This window comes from Rhinatrema bivittatum, chromosome 8 (genome assembly GCF_901001135.1).
Source record: "Rhinatrema bivittatum chromosome 8, aRhiBiv1.1, whole genome shotgun sequence".
NCBI lineage: Eukaryota > Metazoa > Chordata > Amphibia > Gymnophiona > Rhinatrematidae > Rhinatrema > Rhinatrema bivittatum.
Window position 1 is genome coordinate 88,306,056 of NC_042622.1, and position 22,315 is coordinate 88,328,370.

A 22,315-nucleotide genomic window follows, 5' to 3' on the forward strand; every position below is an offset into this window, starting at 1 on the left:
CCATAAATCCCAAATAGCACACTTCTGGACACCACAGTCACAACGATCTTCCTGTCCAACAACTGCGCAGACATTCTGACAAATTCTTATATGTCTCTGCGCGTATACACCATAGCCTGAGCCCAATTCTTTCATTGTTGGGCCACGGTAGTTTGTCACCATGCATTTACTCACGAAACCCACCCGCCACCCCACGGAGTTGGGTCTACATACGTTTTATTATTTTAGTTTCGCTTGTGCTTTTTGCTATAAGACGAGACTGAGGGGAGACACCTGTGGTCACAGGGATAATTGCAGGCTGAGCATGCTCAGTGCACTCAGTGTGCCAGCATCAGTCAAAGCTTTATAGAAACTTTGACAGAAAAGTTTTCCATAGCAGGGCTCTGTCCACTGACGTCACCCATATGTGAGGACTGCTGTCCTGTGAGAACACCTGTGAGAACACCTGTTTCAGGTAAGCAACACTTGCTATACCCATGCCAGAAATTATATTCAAAGGTGATGATTCTACAGAATCGAAACAAATATCTGTGAACCTGGAAGATGTTCTGGAGCAAATCAACAAACTAAAGAGTAGAAAATCACCTGGACCAGATCGTATACATCCCAGGGTGCTGAAAGAACTGAAAAAAGAAATTGCAGACCTGCTTTAGTAATTTGTAAACTATCATTAAAATTGTCTATGGTAGCTGAAGACTACATTGATTGCCAATGTAACACCAATTTTTAAAAAGGACTTCAGGGATGATCCAGGAAATCACAGACCAGTGAGTCTGACATCTGAACCAGGGAAATGGTAGCAGTGTTGTTCTTTATAATTTCTAAATATATAGCTAGGCAGAGTTTAATGGGATAAAGCCAATATGGATTTAGCCAAGGGAATCTGTGTTGCGGTCCCGACCGCTTTCCTTCTGTTAGGACTCAGGCCCGCCTACCTCCGCTTCAGTGATCACCGCATTCCACCCGCTCCGGACCCCGGGGCTTCTCTCACTCCACGTGGCGGCCGCCATTACGGGCCTGCTTCCCTTCGGTCTCGCGCGTGAGGACGTCCGTCTTGAGCGCCCAGCTCCCGGAAGCCTGGCCCCGCCCGCGCTGCTGACGTCACGCCCAAGTCCCGATATAACCGGCATTCAAACTCTCTCTCATCGCCTTGCAACGAGGTTCACAACTCCATAGTTGTTCTCAGTTGCATTCCTGTTGATCTCCACGTTGCCTGCTTCTGACCCCGGCTTGCTTCTGACTCCGCTTCAGCCCGCTGCCTGCCTCCGACTCCGGTTTGCTTCTGACTCCGCTTCAGCCTGCAGCCTGCCTCCGGTTTGCTTCTGACTCCTCTTCAGCCCGCTGCCTGCCTCCGACTCCGGTTTGCTTCCGACTCCGCTTCAGCCAGCCTCTGACTCCGGCCTGCTTCCGACTCCGCTTCAGCCTACAGCCTGCTTCAGACTCCGGTTTGCTTCTGAGCCCGCTTCACCCACTGCCTGCCTCTGTCTCCGGTTGCTACAGACTCCGCAGCCGCCCGCTGCCCTGCCTTCAGCCGGCCCTCGGCCCTGTGCAGCCGGTTCCCTGCCTTCCGGGTACCTTGGACTTCCAATCCTTCCTGCTTGCTCTGGTCCCGGCCTACGCCCATCTCAGCCTCTGGCTTTCTGTGTCAGCTCCTAGTCCCGAGGACCCGGGACCCTACGGGCTCCTCCCGGGGGGTCCCTGGTTCCTGGGTGAACCCTTCCAGCTTGTGGCTCCGCCCCCCGGCCTACTCTGTCTCCCTAGGAAGGCCGGCCCAAGGGTCCATTATCTCTCCAGCAGCATCAAACTGCAACAATCTGCTACATTTTTTTTAGGGCATAAACAAACATGGATAAAGGAGAGCCAGTTGATATAGTGTATCTGGATTTCCAGAAAGCATTTGACAAAGTCCCTCATGAGAGACTTGTTAGGAAATTAGAAAGTCATGGGATAGGAGGCAGTGTCTTATTGGTGACTGGGAAGTGGTTAAATGATAAAAAAACAGAGTAGGGCTAGATGGTTAATTTTTCCCAGTGGAGAAAGATGAATAGTGGAGTGCCCCAGGGAGCTGTTCTGGGACCACTCCTTTTCAATATATTTATAAATGACCTGGAAATGGGAACAACAAGTGAGGTGATCAAATTTGCCGATGACACAAAATTATTCAAAGTAGTTAAATCACAAGAGGATTATGACAGATTGCAAGAGGACATTGCAAATCTGGGAGACTGAGCATGCAAATGGCAAATGAAATTTAATGTGGACAGGTGCAAAGTGATGCACTTAGGGGTAGATTTTCAAAAACCGCGAATAGGCGTACTTTTGTTGGCGCTCCAGGCGCAAACAAAAGTACGCTGGATTTCAGTAGATACGCGCGTAGCCGCTGAAATCCGGGATCGGCGCGCGCAAGGCTATCGATTTCGTATAGCCGGCGCGCGCCGAGCCGCGCAGCCTACCCCCGTTCCCTCCGAGGCAGCTCCGAAATCGGAGCGGCCTCGGAGGGAACTTTCTTTTGCCCTCCCCTCACCTTCCCCTCCCTTCCCCTACCTAACCCACCCGCCCGGCCCTGTCTAAACCCCCCCTTACCTTTGTTGGGGGATTTACGCCTCCCGGAGGAAGAAGTAAATCCCCGCGCGCCAGCGGGCCGCTAGCACGCCGGGACGCGATCTGGGGCGGGTCCGGAGGGCGCGGCCACGCCCCTGGGCCGCCCCGGGCCGTAGCCACGCCCCCGGGCCCGCCCCCGGAACGCTCCCGACACGCCCCAAAAACGCCGCGCGGTTCGGGCCCGCCCCCCCCGACACGCCCCCCTCCGAAAACCCCGGGACTTACGCGAGTCCCGGGGCTCTGCGCGCACCGGTAGGCCTATGTAAAATAGGCTTACCGGCGCGCAGGGCCCTGCTCGCCTAAATCCGCCCGGATTTGGGCGGATTTAGGCGAGCAGGGCTCTGAAAATCCGCCCCTTAGAGAAGAGTAACCCAAATTATAGCTACACATTGCAAGGTTCCATATTAGGAGTCACCATTCAAGAAAAGGATCTAGGCATCATCATTGATAACACGTTGAAATCTTTTGCTCAGTGTAGAGCAGCAGCCAAGAAAGCAAATAGAATGCTAGGAATTTTTAGGAAAGGAATGGAGAATAAAACAATATTGAAAGCTTTGCTGAAATCCAATGTAAATCACAAGTGCTCTTCCTTAATCCAGTTCTCTCGACACCTAACCAAAAAAGTCAATCTGGCAGGACCTTTCCCTGGTGAATCAAAGCTGCCTCTGGTCCATGTATCCATCAGATTGTAAATAGTTCACTCTCCTTTCCTTTAGCAGAGTCTCCATTAATTTTTTCACTGAGGTGAGCCTCTTCTCTGCTACCACTCTTTTGAAGCAGGATCACAACCGCTCTTCTCCAATCCCGTGGCACCACTCCCATTTCCAGGGATCTACTGAATGGTTCTTTCAGCGGACCTGCCAGTACATCTCTGAGCTCCCTCAATATCCTGAGAAGTACCTCATCTACCCCCATGGCCTTGTCCATTTTCAGATTTGAAGTGGTGATGTCATTTATGTTTTAGTAGTAAATTGATGTCAGTGTTTATACTATTATCTGCTTTTCAATCATAAATGTACATAAATATTGAAATGGGAAATTTTAATCAAATACCCCATTTCTTTTCAATTTGTTTTTAAAATGAAAGAAAAACAATTGTATTCATTTTCATTCTTTTTATTTTAATAAAGTATGCTGCCAAAACCCCCCCCCCCCCCCAATACAATCTCGGGCCCTCTTCCCAATTCCCCACACCCCCAGAATCCTCTTACCAGGTTGATGTTCTTCACAGGCAGTTAATAACTATTATCATATAAAAAATAACAGTACAAAAAAAGATGATATAATTAAATATTTCCAATTATTTCATAACTAATCATAAAAGCCTCTCCAAAGACAGAAAAATACTGTGAAGTTTAGGAAGTACGTAATTGAGTTGTGTAATAGTAGAGCAGGGGTTCCCAAACTTTTCAGGGAAAGGACTACATAGGACATTTTAAATCCCTGAGAGAGCCAGCGGTGGTCTCTCTCGGTTTTGTAGAGGGAGGACTCATGCTTGGCCCTTTTGTTGATTTGAAATGCTGCGAAGGGGAAAAAAGCAGCGGGCAAAGTCCCCATGAATGTGAATAATATTTCTAGATTTCTCTGAAGGTAGCAACTGTGCCACATCTCCAGGAATCCTGCCACCTGCATTTCTGCCCTGAGATGCAAGGATGTGTGGAGTGGTACAGTCCCTCTTCACACCCCATCCTCTCCCCCTTTTACTCTGTCTTCCCCTCCCATTCCTTCTCATTCACTCCCCCCTTCCCCCTTCTTTTACTCTCTCCTTTCACTTACCTCCCTTAGCTTACTTTCAACTCATCCCCTATCCACTTACACTATCTCTCCTTCCACTTGCTTTCACTTCACTTCCTCCCACTCTTAACTTGCTGTCACACCATTCCTCCCATCCTTCACTTGCTCTCACACCATTTCTCCTTTCACTCTCATCCCACTCTCTTCCTGTTGTGTCCATCGCTGTCCGACGCCTCTGCTTCGCCCACCTTACCTCGTTGGCTACTCCCTTCGGGGTTGATGGAAGGTTAGCTGCTGTGGCGTCTCCGGACCGGCTCGACGCTGCAAGCCGCCATGTTGACCAGATGCCTAAGCTCGCGCGTGGCCCGACTGATGTACCAGCGTTGCGGGAACCTCAGGGGCGTCCCCCTGAGATGACGTCAACTGCTCCAGATATTTAAGGTCTCAGTTTTCGCTAACAAGACGAGTTAGCAAGGGATTGGTTACCTAGCTTCCTCCTGGTCGCTGCGAATGGGATTCGCTCTCCGCAACCCTAGCTACTCTGCCTCCTCGGACTTCACTAGAGGTACCTGCTCCTCGGGGGGCCTCGCTTTCTCTTTTTCTTTGCAGGTCGCAATCTGGAACCGGTACTCGCTCCTCGAGGGCCCACGTCCTGGACTTGCTCCTGAATACCACTTCTGCTAAGAATTCATCACTGCTTACAACTTTGTGAGTTTCCATCTATCTCTCAGAGCTTTCCCTGGGTCCAGGTACTCGCTCCTCGAGGGCCTAATGTATACCATCTCCTGGGCTGTCTTAAGAGACTATTGTGTGAGTGTTACCATCAAGGACTTGTTCCAGAACTCTGCATATACTGCCTACTAGAGATGTGAATCGGAACTGGAATCGGTTCGGATTCCGGTTCCGATTCACATGTGGTTTGTTTTTTTCATCGGGCCCGATCGCAGTTTTGTTTATCGGCTGCGATAGGGACAGAGTTGGAGTGTGGACAGGGGAGGGAAGGGGGGGGGGGGGGGGGGGAGTGACCAAGGGGGAAGAAGATGAGTGACTCAGCTAAATGAGCAAGGGGAATGGGCAGGGAGGGCAAAGAATCTGACTCAGCCACTGCAACGCGTGGCAAGGGGTCCGCTAGTTAACCCATAAAAATATTAACTGGCAAATTACCTAATATATATATATATATAAAAAAGAAACAACAGTCATAGAAACTTCCTTCCTAATCATAGTCATTAATTCCCCTATAACAAATGCCAGAACCATGAAATGTTTGGGCAATCCCACAAACAATGTACCAGGATGGCATTTGCTTGATGACATTTCAAACAATCATTTAAGAAAAGAACCACAACATATGAAATGCCAATGTTATTGGAAAAATGACAAAACCCTCATTAAAGAGCCAATGTCCACAAACGACAATGCGTTATGCTGTGTTCACTTATAAGGTAATTACTTCAATACCCAAGTGATACGTGATGGACCGCTCAAAATTTATAATCATAGGGTTTGTCATAAATTTTTAAAGATGTTCAACTTAAATGTTTTCCTATTGTTTCATACATTAAAACTTAGAATTAACTTTAGTTGAACAAAGGTTAACTTTAGCTGAACAAAACAAGTTAACAAGAAATTAAAAGGTGTTAGTGGGAACTAAATGAGGATGTCATCAAAGTATATGACCATACAGATGTAGAGAAGGTCTCAGAAGATCTCATTCATCATGATTACTTTGACACAGAATTATTTTGTTTTTTATGTTACATTTTTTCAGCAGATTCAGGGAACAGCTATAGGGACCACTATGGTCCCCGATATAGCTTGTTTATATGTTACTCATTTTGAAAAACAATGGGTTTATCCTTCTAGATTTTTTTGCACAGATTTTGCTGTGGTTGCATTATATTGATGATATTTTTTAAATATGGGATGGGACTCAAGGCTTCTGTTACACCCGTCGGTCGCAGACAGCTGCAACCGTGCTTACTTACATCCTGCACCATTCTCCAGTCCTCCCCGGGTCTGCTCGCAGCACAAGCCAATCTCTACCGCCGCATTCCCCATGGCTCCTTGTGGTGGCCACCAGCTGCCACCAGCTATGTCGTCTCAGGGCCTTCCTAGGCACACGCGTCACCAGGCCCCCCCTTTGAAACCTCTTTGGCGGGAACCTCGGGGGCATCCCTACTTGATGATGTCATTGGATCAAGGTGCTTAAGCTCCACCTTTGCCCTCAGCTAGCCAACTTGGCAACAAGTTCCGTACGTCTCTACTAGCTCCTGTCCCGTGTTCCGGTGGCTAAGCTGTTGGACTCTGTTGGACCTTGGACTCAGTCTGGTACCTGCTCCTCGGGGGCCAGTAGCACTCTCACGGGGACCTTGTCTCCTGGCCTCCTCTGCTCCTCGGGCTGGCCCTGCATTTCCTGAAGTCCTACTCTGCAAGGCTCCCCGCTCCTTGGGGCAGCCCCCTGGAACACTTGGAGTTACTCTAACGCTTCCCCGCTCCTCGGGGTTGTGCCTACGTGCTGTCTGGACTCTCAGCACTTCCCCGCTCCTTGGGGCTGCATCTCTGTACTTCTCAAGAGACTCTCAGCACCGTCCCGCTCCTCGGGACAGTGTTCTTGTGCTTACTATGACTATCTGCGCCTCCCCGCTCCTCAGGGTTGTGCCTATGTGCTACGAGAGTACGTGCACTTCCCCGCTCTTCAGGGCTGTGCTTCGCTATCTACAGAGACTGCCGATGCTCCCCTCTCCTCGGGGTCTACCTACTTCATCATTGGAGACCTGACTCAGGCTTTCCTGCTCCATGGGTTAGCCTGCGTCACTACAGCCGCACCTCCCTCGCTCCGCAGCTCTGCCCCTCGGGGGTGTGTCTCCACTATTCCTCCTGCACGCCAGTCTCAAGCCTCCCACTCTACAGCCTGCCTGGCGCCTTCCCCTCCGGGGGTCTCAGTCAAGGTATTATTGGCAGCCCGTTTGTCTACTGGGGAGTCTCTCCTGATTCCTCAGGACCCCTTCACAGTCTTACCCAGAACTCCCTGCTGTGCCTGACCTCACCTCCCGTCGGTGTGGGCCTGTGGGGCTCCTCCCCACAGGTTGTAACAACTCATACCACCGGCCAAGGGTCCACCAACCCACAAATCATAACAACTTCTCTCAATTTGTGATTTATTTGAGCACCTGTGATCGATATTTATATTTTACATAAATTGTAGATGATTATAAGATTTCTTTTTTGGATATGTGGATTTATTTGGAGTGTGATCATCTAGAAACCTCCCTTTTCAGGAAAGTGACAGATTTGTTAAGATTCAGTAAATGCAAGAAAGATGCATGTAGCAATTTTGAATGTCTACCAATATCATTTAAAGCAAGTCCTTAAATAGTCAGAATATTTTTATTTAAGAGCTTTGAAATAATTTTTCAGAGTATAAGCACGGCAATGTGTTCCTGATATGGACCTATGTTTTGCCCAAAGGCTGTAATGGGAGGGACAGAGAGGCAAACAACTCAAACTGTAACAAAGACAGAAATAAAAATAAATCAAAATCAAGGGGATATTACAAGGAGAAAGCAGCAAGCAAAGGCACAAAGTAGTAATCAAACAGATACATACCAAAAATGATGCTTTCACATTACTTCACAGAAGCTCGTACATAGGTAGATCAACAAACAGAATTTAAAGGGATCTGCACGTCAAAACGTAGAGACAGTCCATGACAAAGTAAAGCGAATCAACGGTGAACCATTCGTAAAACCAAAATGTTACAGTAGTGGAAAACAACTATAGAAACACAGGCCACTCAATCTCCCAGTTAATTCTGTGGATCCAGTGTTGTTCATAGTGTATCAACAGGATTGGAGAAATCACCACCTCTGGAAGGGGGAATAACCACAATGATTGCAAAAAATTTGAAATTTTCAGAGGTATGGAAAGATTGTAGTCAATGGGTCACAAAAGGTGCGTCATGTGCCGTTCGAATACATGATAGGTGTTCGAAAATGAGAGTCTTTAAATGCCGTGAGGTTTTTCCCACATACAATAAAGAAGAGGGGCAGATGATCACATAAACTACACCAGTGGTCAAGCAAGTAGATGAGTGTTGAAGTGGGTATATATAACCCAAGGAGGGGGTGTGTAAAAGTGGAAATAGAGAATAAAAAAACACATGCTGCACAATGTCCACATGGGTGATTGCTGGTGATGCGAACAGTAAATGAAGAGGCCACAGGACGGAGTTCTGAATGGACTAAATGATCCCATACGTTTCTTCCATGGTGGAAAGCAAAACGTGGATCTTCATTAAAAATAGAATGTACGTGCAAAATGGGCCAGTGACATCTGATCATCTAGCAAATCTGTCCATGTTGATTAGAGAAGGGGAGGACACAGGTCATCCAATCAGCTAGTGAGGGGGGGTGTCTGCTTAAAAAGGAAGTCTCAATTAACATATAGAGTGATTCTTTCTGTCTTTGTTACAGTTTGAGCTGTTTGCCTCCCTGTCCCTCCCACTGCAGCCTTCAGGCAAAACACAGGTCCGTGTTGGGGGACACACTGCCGTGCTTACTCTCCAAAAAATTATTTCGAAGCTGTCAAATAAAAATATACTCACTATATAAGGACTTGCTTTAAATGCTTCTGGTGGCCATTCAAAATTGCTACATGCATCTTTGTTGCATTATGGATCTTTGGTTGTATACTACTCCCTATTTTGGATTTGCCGAACATTCAATAATTGCCATCCTAGACCTGTGAGGAAGAATATATCTGTAGAGCAATTTTTTCTAGTTAAGAAGAGTTTGCTTTTTTCTCCTTGAATTTAAACAAAATGGGGCAGATTTTCAAAGGGTTACGTGTGTAACCCTGAAAACCTGCTACTGTGCGCGCCGAGCCTATTTTGCATAGGCTCGGCGACGCGCGCATTTCCCGGGGCTTTGAAAAAGGGGCAAGAAGGGGACGAGGTCGGGGGGTGGGGCGGCGATCCGCCTGCCAGAGGCCAGAGGGAGGCGTAACTCCTGAAATAAACGTAGGGGGATTTAGGTAGGGCTGGGGGGTGGGTTAGATAGGGGAAGGGAGGGGATGGTGGGGGGAAGCGGCCTCAGAGGGAACGGGGAAAGCCATGGGGCTCCCCTAGGGCTTGGCACATGCAAGGTGCACAAGTGTGCATCCCCTTGCGCGCGCCGAGCCCAGATTTTATAACATGTGCGCGGCTGTGCGCACATGTTATAAAATCGGGCGTACATTTGTGCATGCTGGGTAGCAGGCAGATTATAAAATCTGCCCCGATGCTTTGATGATTGATCATTTTTTAGAGAGGGGGTATCAGAGGTCGATTGTTAATCATGTCTATAAAAGAACTTTTACATTAAGTCATGACCATATTCTAAAAAGAATAATGAATATTGTAAGGTATGTGTTGTACCTTATTCTAGTTGGGCTGGGAAAATAGCTGAAATTTTGAGAGAATATTAGTCCCTGTTGCAGGAACATCCAGCATTCAAACAATCTGATTTTCGCTTTTCACAACCTAGAAATATTCACCTATTTCTGTCTCTTCAGCTGGTGGTCATCACATCTGTGGATGTTGTTCAATGTGCAAGTTCTCTTTGAATACTGATAATTTTGTCCATCTTACTGGTAAAATTATTTTCTGGAAATATGTAACTATTTGTGAATTTTATGAGGTTGTATACCAGATTTATTTCCCGTGTAAATTGTTGTCTATTGGTAAAAACATGCGTTCAATTAGGACTTGTATTATTGAACATCACCAGAAATTTGAGAGAGAGAATGCAGAGGCCCTTATAATTCAGCCCTGGATTGATATGTGTCATGAAATGGATGATCTTTATTTAAGAAGCAGGTTAAGGCATTCTTGTTAAGTTTATTACGTTAATTCTCCGCCCCTGGCTATTTCAGTCCCCAAGTTCTCCCGACCTTGTTTTATTGTAACTTTGCTTCTTCCTCAGTGTTAATGTTATAACTCCCTTGTTCCATGTGAACCAAAATGATATGATCTGTATCATGAATGTCTGTATAGAAAAGAGTTAAATAAATAAATTCTATTTTAATAATATTTTTAATAGCTAATGTATCTTAATTTGTTTTCATATATATATTAACTTGTTTTTTACTGTTTTTATTTCATGTTATTTGTGAATGTTATTTTGTACTCCAAGTCAATCATAATATGGAGATAGTGGATTATAAGAATTGCTAAATAAAAATAATAAATAAATGTATTTGTTCTCCAGGTTGTTATCCATAATAGAGAGGAGGGGTCAATATTAATCGGTTACTCACCCAGCAAGAGCAATGTTGGATCTTTAATTTAAATACTATATTGTCTAATGGTCTAAATGAAAAGGTTGTATGTCATTTTTTCTTTAAATGATTTAAGAGGTCGGAATCTATATTTGATTGGTTGTAATTTGTATATAATTTTTTATCTGGGGTTTCATTGGTTGCATGCGTTTCTACAATATGGCAACATACATGTTGGCATCTTAGGCATTCTTTTAGCCTGTTAAGCTGGTGAGTTATTCAAACTTTAAAGTTTATGTTTTGTCTGATTGTATTTAAATCATCATTACGGTGTAATTTATTGGACATTTTTCTAGGTATGGTTTATAATAACTGTATGGCAGTAGAAATCTGGCTTTCATTTTGGATGTTACACATCAGGTTTGCTGGCACAAGTTCACTGATTTAGAGTGTTACTCCATTCAGCAATTTAAATGTTCCTTTAAGGAAGCTTAAGGGGCCAAACAGTTGTGAGATAATTCTGCTAATGTCTTTGCTGAAGAGAAATTGTTGATGAGAAACTCTTGAGAGAAGTATTCACAGATGTCTTTGTTGGAAGAAGAACTTTGTTTTGCTTTTTGAGGCATTTCCTGTGTTCTAGGCTGTTTCTTTCATAGAAGACACAGGGGTAGATTTTAAAACCCCTGCGTGCGTAAATCCTCCCGGATTTACTTGAGCGCCAGCGCGCCTATTTTGCATAGGCCGCCGGTGTGCGCAAAGCCCCGGGACGTGCGTAAGTCCCGGGGCTTCGTAAAAGGGGCGGGAGGGGGCGTGCCCGAGGGTGGTCCGGGGCGGGTCCGGGGGCATGGCGACTGTTCGGGGGCGGGCCGGGAGGGCGGTCCCGAGTCCCCCGGCACTGCGGCCTGTGCTGAGGGATGCCGGGGCGGCGCGCGCAAGTTAACTTGCCCAACAAAGGTAGGGGGGGATTTAGGTAGGGCTGGGGGGTGGGGTAGATAGGGGAAGGTGGGGGGACGTGGAGGGAACAAAGGCAGGCTGCACGGCTCGGCGCACGCAGGCTGCCGATTTTGCACAGCCTTGCATGCGCCGACCCCGGATTTTATAAGATACGCGTGGCTACGCGCATATCTTATAAAATCTGGTGTACATTTGTTCGAGCCGATGGCGGGAACAAAAGTACACGCGCACATATGTTTTGAAGATCTACCTCATAGAATATACTGGTTATTGTGGATTGCAACACCTAACTTTGTTGCGTGCGTGGATCTTGGGCTGAGATGGAGTAGGTGCAACCTGCAAGAAGGAGCCCTGCAGGTCCCCACAGTCGTCTGGCGGAGCTGGCTGTGGTAGGGGCCCAACTGGAGCTTCACCTATACCATTCCTTGTTCCCCTTAGGTCGAGTCCTCAGGTGCCGGGGCTGGCAGGACATAGGGATGGGCCTCTGCTATAGAGATGAAGGTCCGTTGAGGTAGATGAGTTATAGGCCAGGATCTGGGGCAGGCTGAATACAGGCAGAGCCGGAGTCGGGCAGTGATCAGGGCAGGTGACGTTCAATCAGAGTCAAGGTCCAAGCAGTAGTCAATGGCAGGCAGAGTTCAATCAGAGTCAAGCAGCCAGCCAAATTCAAAACTAGAGATCTGTCTGAGGAAAATTCAGGGCAGAGAGGCAGGCAGGGAGGCAAGGAACAGCACAGGTGGGTAGAGGAAGACACTGAAGGCTGATGACTTGAAGACAAAGAACTGAAGTCTGACCACAAGAAGACTCTAAAGACAAGGAACTCAGGACCAGTACTGACAAGACAAGGACCAGTACTGACAAGGACCAGGAACATAGGAACAAACCAGGAGCAGAGGAACAAACCAGGAATGCAGGGGCATGCAGAGGCAACTCACTCTACCAAACAGGTAATCGACCTATTGCTGAGGCGTGGAGGACTGGAAGCAAGGCTCTTTTAAGGGCTGAAGCCTGTGACATCAGAAGTGGGTGCCGCTGGGAATTTCCTGTCATGAGCCCTTTAAATTTTCACCATGCACGCATGCACCTAGGGAAGCACTGGAGTGCAGTCAGTGGTGTCCTGCCGCAGGCCACATTAGGCCTGCATGAGCATAGCAGTTGGCTGTGTGATGATCTGGGGGGGGGGTGTCAGTCACGGCATCGGGAGTGCAGGTAAGTACAGTGCTCCACAGCTTTGGCCCGTGGATCGCCGTGCGCAACAGTGCCTCCTCTCTTAAACCCCCTCCCTGAGAGTCTCGGTCTCTTGGGATAGAGGTTGTGAAACTCCCCTAGTAGGGTAGAATCCAGAATATTGGCGGCAGGTTCCGGTGTGTTTTCTCCAGGGTTGTACCCCTTCCAGGTGATAAAGTATTCCCATTTCTTGCCCCAATGCCTGGAATCCAGAATTTCCTTTACCTTTACCTGTCTTCAGAAGTCACCTCTTGAGGTTCTAGGGGCACTCTTGAGGGCCAGGAAAGGACTAAGAGTTTTAGAAGCAATACATGAAACACATTCTGTATCCCCAACTTGGATGGCAGCTTTACTTGGTAGGTAGGTTATGGGTCCTACCTGGTGGAGAATGGGAAAAAGCTCGATGTACCATGGGGTGAGCCGCATGGAGGGCATTCTGAAGCGTATGTGGCACATTCTTAGCCACACTTTCTTGCCTACTTTTAGTTGAGGAGCAGGCCTCTGATGGGCATCAGTGGTCTTCTTGGCTCTTTGGGCTGCCTTTAAGAGGAGGGTGTTGATGCAGGTCCAGAGATCCTGGAGTTCCTGGGCAGATAGTTGAGCTGCTGGGGAGGGTACTGCCATGGGGAAAAGCAGAGGAGGCAAAGGTTGTTTGCCACAGATTACTTAAAATGGTGAAGACTTGGCAGAACTATAAACATGAGAATTGTGAGAAAATTCCCCCAAAGGAGAAGAGACGCCCAATTATCTTGGCATTTATTGGCATAGGCTCGGAGGAATGTTTTAAGCATTCGATTGGTGTGTTCAGATTGGCCATTTCCCATCAGATGTTAAGCGGTCGTGAAGTCCAAGGTTAGAACAAAATGTTTACATAATAAATGTCAGAATTTGGCTGTGAACTGGACACTTCAGTCCGATGCATTGTGCTTAGGTAATCCATGTAGGCGAAAGACATGAAGTGTAAATAGGCGAACTAACTCTGGGGTGGATGGGAGACCTGGGAGTGGGACGAAGTGAGCCATCTTTGAGAAACATAGAAACATAGAAATGACGGCAGAAGAAGACCAAATGGCCCATCCAGTCTGCCCAGCAAGCTTCCCTCATTTTTTCTCTCATACTTATCTGTTTCTCTTAGCTCTTGGTTCTAATTCCCTTCCACCCCCGCCATTAATGTAGAGAGCGGTGATGGAGCTGCATCCAAGTGAAATATCTAGCTTGATTAGTTAGAGGTAGTAGGGGTAGTAACCGCCGCAATAAGCAAGCTACACCCCATGCTTATTTGTTTTTACCCAGATTATGTTATACAGCCCTTATTGGTTGTTTATCTTCTCCCCTGCCGTTGAAGCAGGGAGCTATGCTGGATATGCGTGAGGTATCAGTTTTTTTTCTTCTCCCCTGCCGTTGAAGCAGAGAGCTATGCTGGATATGCATCGAAAGTGAAGTATCAGGCACATTTGGTTTGGGGTAGTAACCGCCGTAACAAGCCAGCTACTCCCCGCTTTGTGAGTGTGAATACTTTTTTCTTCTCCCCTGCCGTTGAAGTTATGCTGGATATGCGTGAAGTATCAGTTTTTCTTTTCCCCTGCCGTTGAAGCAGAGAGCTATGCTGGATATGCATAGAAAGTGAAGTATCAGGCACATTTGGTTTGGGGTAGTAACCGCCGTAACAAGCCAGCTACTCCCCGCTTTGTGAGTGTGAATCCTTTTTTCTTCTCCCCTGCCGTTGAAGTTATGCTGGATATGCGTGAAGTATCAGTTTTTCTTCTCCCCTGCTGTTTAAGCAGAGAGCTCTGCTGGATGTGTGAAGTAACAGTTTTTCTTCTCCCCTGCTGTTGAAGCAGAGAACTATGCTGGATATGCATTGAAAGTGAAGTATAAGAATGGAGTGATCAAGCTAGTTGAAAGGCATCAGGAATAGAGGAAGGTGGAGGTAGTAATTTGGATATTTGGTTTTGGGGTAGTAACCGCCGTAACAAGGCCAGCTACTCCCGTCTTTGAGAGTGCAAATCCTTTTTTCCACATTTCCTCTTGCTGTTGAAGCTTAGAGTGGATGTTGGAGTCACAGTAACCATGTGTATGTTTATTGAATAAGGGTATTGTCTCCAGGCAGTAGCCATCATTCTGGCGAGTCACCTACTCTTCATTGGCGGCCTCTTGACTTTATGGATCCACAGTGTTTATCCCACGCCCCTTTGAAGTCCTTCACAGTTCTGGTCTTCACCACTTCCTCCGGAAGGGCATTCCAGGCATCCACCACCCTCTCCGTGAAGAAATACTTCCTGACATTGGTTCTGAATCTTCCTCCCTGGAGCTTCAAATCGTGACCCCTGGTTCTGCTGATTTTTTCTTATGGTAAAGGTTTGTCGTTGCCTTTGGATCATTAAAACCTTTCAAGTATCTGAAAGTCTGTATCATATCACCTCTGCTCCTCCTTTCCTCCAGGGTGTACATATTTAGATTCTTCAATCTCTCCTCGTACGTCATGTGATGAAGATCCTCCACCTTCCTGGTTGCCCTTCTCTGTACCGCTTCCATCTTGTCTTTGTCTTTTTGTAGATACGGTCTCCAGAACTGAACACAGTACTCCAGGTGAGGCCTCACCAAGGACCTGTACAAGGGAATAATCACTTCCCTTTTCTTACTCGATATTCCTCTCTCTATGCAGCCCAGCATTCTTCTGGCTTTTGCTATCGCCTTGTCGCATTGTTTCGCAGACTTCATATCATTAGACACTATCACCCCAAGTCCCTCTCCTGCTCCGTGCACGTCAGCCTTTCCCCCCCATCGAATACAGTTCATTCGGATTTCCGCTCCCCATATGCATTACTTGCACTTCTTGGCATTGAATCTCAGCTGCCATAATCTTCGACCACTCTTCCAGTTTCCTTAGATCCCGTCTCATTCTCTCCACTCCTTCCAGCGTGTCCACTCTGTTGCAGATCTTAGTGTCATCCGCAAAAAGACAAACCTTACCTTCTATCCCGTCCGCAATGTCGCTCACAAAGATATTGAACAGGACCGGTCCAACACCGATCCTTGCGGTACACCACTTAAACCGCTCTCTCTTCAGAGAAGGTTCCGTTTACCATCACACATTGTCTTCTGTCCGTCAACCAATTTGCAATCAGGTCACCACCTTGTCACTCACTCCCAAGCTTCTCGTTTTATTCACCAGTCTCCTGTGCGGAACCGTATCAAAAGCTTTGCTGAAATCCAAGTATATGACATCGAGCGCTATTCCTTGATCCAATTCCTTGGTTACCCAGTCAAAAAAGTCAATCAGATTTGTCTGACAGGATCTTCCCCTGGTGAATCCATGTTGCCTCTGGTCCATCAATTCTCCGGACTGTAGATAGTTCACTATTCTCTCTTTCAGCAGAGACTCCATTACTTTTCCCACCACCGAAGTGAGGCTAACCGGCCTGTAGTTGCCAGCCTCCTCCCTGTTCCCACTCTTGTGAAGCGGGACCACCACCGCTCTTCTCCAATCTCTCGGCACCACTTCCCGTTTCTAGGGATCTATTGAACAGGTCACACAGCGGACCCGCCAGAACATCTCTGAGCTCCCTCAATATCCTTGGATGAATCCATCAGGCCCCATGGCTTGTCCACTTTCAGGTTCTTTAGCTCTTCCCACACATTTCTACTGTAAAAGGATTTTCATCTATTCCACTTCCCTCCAGGGTTCTTGTTGTGTAGAGATGGTCCTTCTCCAGGTCTTCTTTAGTGAACACAGAGCTGAAGTATTCATTTAATATTTCTGCCATTTCTTCGTCTGTCTCCACACATTGATCATTACCACCTTTCAATTTCACTATACCACTTTGGACCTTTCTCTTTTCGCTGATGTATCTGAAAAATGTTTTGTCACCATTTTTTATCTCCTTGGCAATCCTCTCTTCTGCTTGATTTTTTGCCAACTTGATTGTTTTCTTCGTCTCCCTCAGTTGATACAAATATTCTTCTTTGTGCTCCTCCCTTTGGGATCCTTTATATTTCTTGAATGCTGTTCTTTTAGCTTTAATTTTGTCAGCCACCTCCTTTGAGAACCAGATAGGTTTCAATTTTCTTTTGCTTTCTTTATGTTTCTAACATATAGAGCAGTTGCCTTGGTGATTGCTCCTTTTAGATTGGTCCACTGCTGATCCACATCTCTCTCGTTCTCCCATCCTTTAAGTTCTTCCTCCAGGTACTTTCCCATTTCCTCAAAGTCTGTGTTTTTGAACTGTAAAACTCGGGTCTTTGTGGTTCTTTTCCCTATTCTATTAGTGATATTAAACCATACCGTTCGATGATCACTGCTGCTGAGGTGGGCGCCCACCTGGACATCTGAGACATTATCTGCATTATTGAGCAATAAGTCGAGTATAGCACCTTCTCTCGTGGGTTCCAACACCATTTGTTTGAACAAAGATACTTGCATGGCATCCATTATTGCTCTACTATTTTTAGTTTCTGCAGATGGGATTTTCCAGTCTACATCTGGCATATTAAAGTCACCCACGATCACCACTTCTCCCTTCCTGCCTATCTTATGGATGTCTTCAATCAGATCTCTGTCCAGCTCTTCCTTTTGGTTTGGAGGCCTGTACACCACTCCAATATAAATGGACACTCCGTCATCTTTTTTTAGGTCGACCCATAGAGCTTCTTCTTTACCCCAACTTCCTTGTAGCTCAGATGCTTGGATGTTGTTTCTGACATAAAGAGCCACACCTCCCCCTTTTCTATCCTCTCTGTCCTTCCTTAACAAGTTGTAGCCTGGTATTGTTGTATCCCATTCATGAGATTCTGTGAACCATGTTTCTGTGATAGCAACAATGTCCAATTCTGCCTCAGCCATTAGGGCCTGCAGATCTGGGATTTTATTTCCCAAACTATGAGCATTTATATTTATATTTATATTATTTCCCAAACTATGATCGATAACCATCCAAATTACGGTGGCACTGTTTGAGAGTGGGAGGTTCACTATGAAATCGGTGGACAAGTGAATCCAGGGTTCCCTGGGGACTGGCAATGGCTGTAACAGCATCCAGGGTTGGCCCGACAGAGCTTTCTGCTGGGCACAGGTGGGGTAAAAATCCACACAGGCCTTAACATTTTGCTTCATTTGAGGCCACCAATAGTACTGTTGCAGCAGTTCAAGGGTTCGGGTCCATCCAGGGTGACTGCAACACGGGAGTCATGGGACCATCTTAATACCTCTTCTTGGAGTTTGTTGGGAATAACCATCTTCCCTGGAGGGATGGTCATGGAGGCAGTAAGGAGAATCTGGGCTGGGTCGATGATGTGCCTGGGAGGTTCTGGAATTTCTTCTGCCTGAAAAGAACGGGAGAGGACATCTACCTGGATATTTTTAAGAGCCGGGTCAAGAAATGGGAATACCTCATCAACTGGAAGGGGTACAACCCTGGAGAAAACACACAGGAATCCACCTGGATGATTTTGAGAGCCGGGTAACACCTCAGCTAAAATCAAAACGTGCAAAGAATAGAGACCAGCAAGCTTGTTGTGGCGTTTAGGCCGCTGGGCATGATGGAAATGTTCCAGAGTTTTATGATATGTGTATATAGTAATACTGTGCTGTGCACCCACTAGCCACTGATGCCATTCTTCTAGCGCAAGCTTGATTGTGAGCCGTTCTTTATCCTCAATGCCGATGTTGCATTCTGCTGATGAGAATGTCCTTGAGAAGAACAAGCTAGGATGGAGAATTCTCTTAGAAGAGTGCTGGCTAAGAACATCCTCTAATCCTACTGTGGAGGTATCTACTTCCAGGATGGAACCTGCATGTAGGTGATGGAGACACGGTTCCCTTAAGAAAGCGTTTTTTAGTTCTTGGAAGGCCTCTACTGCTTCAGGAGGCTAAAGTTTCCTGTTAGCACTTTTACAGGTGAGAGCTGTAAGCGGTGCTGCAATCTTTGAGTAATTTGCAATTTAGTGGGGGTAGTAGTTGGTGAAGCCCAGAAATCTTTGAAGGGGCCCACAGCCCTACTGGGGTCCATGTGGAAGCCTTTTCTGGATACACTGTATCCCAGAAAGAGGAGGCTCTCTTTTTTTGAAAATGCACTTCTCAAGTTTGGCATATAGATTGTTCTCTCGCGCAATCACTGTAAAGCTAGATGTACATTATGGCAATGGGAGATGAGGTCCATCCTGAGTGTTGAATGCTGTCTTCCATACATCAACTGGCTTGATCCAAACCAAGTTGTAGGCTCCTTGGAGGTCTAATTTAGTAAAGAACCTAGCTCCCTGGAGTTGGTCAAAGAGTTCAGAGATCAATGGTAGCGGATACTGGTCTTTCTTAGTTATGGCATTCAATCTATGGTAGTTGATACAAGGCCTGAGGGAGCCGTCCTTTTTGGCCAAAAAGAAGGAGACGGCCCCCGCCAAGGACGTGCATAGTCAGATAAAACTTCAGTCTAGGTTTTCACAGATGTACTCAGACATCTCCTTGGTGGTTTGGTACTATATAGTAATTCTATCCCGCAGTCAAATTCCCTGTGGGATAGCAAGGTCTCCATTCTCTTCTTCAAGAAGACATCTTCAAAGTCTCTATATTGCAGTGGGAGGCCTGGAAGCATGGCTGCCAGGGATAAGTGAAGCGGAGTTTCTACATGCTTCAGACATGAATTGTGGTATTGTGGACCCAGTGGGTGAGTTGTAACTTGGCCCAGACAAATTATTGGGAATGTAGCTGGAGCCAGGGGAGCCCAAGCACCATTGGATAGATGGCTCAGTCAATAATGTGGAAGGCTACACATTCCTTGTGAAGTAGGCCTGTGCGTACAAACAAGGGTGTGGTGGTAAGGGTGATCCGACCTGGCAGCAGATCCCCATAGATGGAGGAGATGATTAAAGGGGATTTCCTGGGGATCGTGGGAAGTTGAGGATGATCTACCAGTGCTTTCATCAGGAAATTTCTCCTGGTGCTGGAGTTAACCTGAGCTATGGTGGCAAATTCTTGGTTGCTGATGGTGATGGTCACCGGGAGAATCAATTGAGGAGCAGGAGTCATGAAGCCTAGGATCATCTCCCCACCAGATCCTAGGCTCAGACGTTTCCCAGCTTAAGGGGACATTGAGCAAGCTGGTGACCTGGATCTGTGCAATAAAGGCACAAGCCTAACTGGTGGCGATGAAGTCTCTCTTTGGATGCTAGACAGCCCAGTGTGAGCTGTGTGGGTTCATCCATTGGTGCCGATGGCGAAAGCAGGTGCTGGAAGTATGGAGCCAGTGTAGTGGCCTTGCAAGGAGGGTGGAACTGCTTGGCCTGTTGTTGAGGCGACGGTTGATCCTTCTGGCCAGATCAATAAGCCCCTCTAAGAACTCTGGGAGTTTACAGATGGCCAGTTCATCCTTTATCCTGGAGGACAAGTCCTCCAGGAAGATGCTGCAGAGCAACCCTCCCTCCAGTTAAGTTCGGCGGCCAGGGTCCAGAACTCTATGACATAGACCGGGTGCATGGTGCAGATGGAGGAGGTCAGAACCCACTGTGGCCAGCTGCCAGGTTAGTCGAAGATGATCTTAAATGCAATCACAAATTGCTGCAAGTCTCAGAGGAATGGATCTTAGTGCTCCCACAATCGCGAAGCCCAGACTAGGGCCTTATTGTCAAGGAGCAAGAGAAAGAAAGTCATCTTTACTGCACTGTCCGGAAACAGTACTGCCTGGAGGGAGAAGTGCATATAGCACTGGTTGAGGAATCCTTGGCACTGTTTCATGTTACCAGTGTACCGAAGTGGAGCAGGCAGATGTAGAATTGGATGTCTTGGTAAAGCCGCAGGCAGGAGTGGTGCAGCTGCAGCCATGGTTGCATCCAAGCGGGCAATGAGCCGCTCCATGGAAGTTGCCAGGGGCTCAAGGAATTGTTGCTGCTTTTGGAGTTTCTGTGCTAGGCCCAGAATGGAAGGCAGTGGCAACCGCTGAGTCCATGGGCTCAGCAATCTGTTGTGCATGTGGGTCCTTGGACGAGGTGGAATTGGCGTAACCTGCAGGGCTCAGGTCCTCACCATTGGGCTGGCAGAGCTGACTGTGGCAGAGGCCCAACTGGAGCTTCACCTATACCAACCCTTGTTCCCCTTAAGTTGAGCCCTCGGGTGCTGGGGCCAGCAGGACTTAGGTGCAGGTCTCTGCTGTAGAGCTTAAGATCTGTTGAGGTAGCTAAGTTACAGGACAGGGTCCAGGGCAGGCTGAATACAGGCGGAGTCAGAGTTGGGCAGCGGTCAGGGTAGGTGGCATTCAGAGTCAAGGTCCAGGCGGTAGTCAGTGGCAGGCAGAGTTCAATCATAGTCAAGCAGCCAGCCGAAGTCAAAACCAGACATCCGTCCAAGGGGAATGCAGGGCAGAGTGGTAGGCAGGGAGGCAAGGAACAGGAAAGGCGGGCAGAGGAAGACACTGAAGGCTGATGACTTGAAGACAAGGAACTGAAGACTGACACCAAGAAAACACTGAAAACAAGGAACACAGGAGTGCGAACCAGTACTGACAAGACAAGAACAAGGAGTGCAGAACAAACCAGGTACCCAGGAACAAAAGATCAACCAGGAATGCAGGGACACACAGAGACCACTCGCTCTACCAAACAGGTAGTAAACCTATTGCTGAGGCATGGAGGACTGGGAGCAAGGCCCTTTTAAGAGCTGAAGACTGTGTCGTCAGAAGTGGGTGCTTTAGGGAATTTCCCATTGTGGGCCCTTTAAGTTTTCACTAGGAGTGAGTATGCCTAGGGAAGCGTTGGAGTGCGGTCAGCGGCGTCCTGTCACAGGCCACACCGGGCCTGCATGAGCGCAGCGGTCGGCCGCATGGTGGTCCGGGGGATCTGCCATGGTGTCAGGGCCACAGATTAGCGTGGCAGTCCATGGCCTTCTCCGTGAACCACTGAGCACAGCAGGCATTTTTACTGACTTTAGTTTTTCTTTTGTTTTTTCATATATGAAAAGATATTTTTGGTATTTTTATAACTGGACTTTTTCTGTCATCTTGATTTTTGTTTATTGTTATTTTGATTATTTTTCATTTTTTATTGTTTATATGTTGATATTAGATGTTGTTATTAAATAATCGTTTGGAAATATTTTTGCTATTTATGTATCATCTTTTTTGTACTGATATTCTTCACAGGGCAGAAGCCATCCCTAGTCGCTCCTGCCCTGCTAATGCAATTAAAAATGGTGCCGATAGACCGAGTCCTGTGCCATTGTTTATTTCTTTCATACAAAATGCTATCTGCCTGAGCCTGGCCGGCATTATTTTTTATGGCAAAATTAATAATAGTGTAGACCTTGGTCTGCTGGCACCATTGTTAATTTTGTCATGCCCAAGTCAATGACATTCTGTACCTAAAAAATTAAAAATGGCATCAGCCTCAGTCCACTGGTGACATTTTTAATTGCAGCACCAGTGAGGTAGGAATGAATGGAGATCATGTCTACCTTGTGAAGAACATCAACATAGTAAGAGGGTTGGGGAATATGGAGGAGGGCCCAGAAGTGAGTTTTTTTGGTTTTTATTTTGTTTCATTTTAATGAAAATTTTTT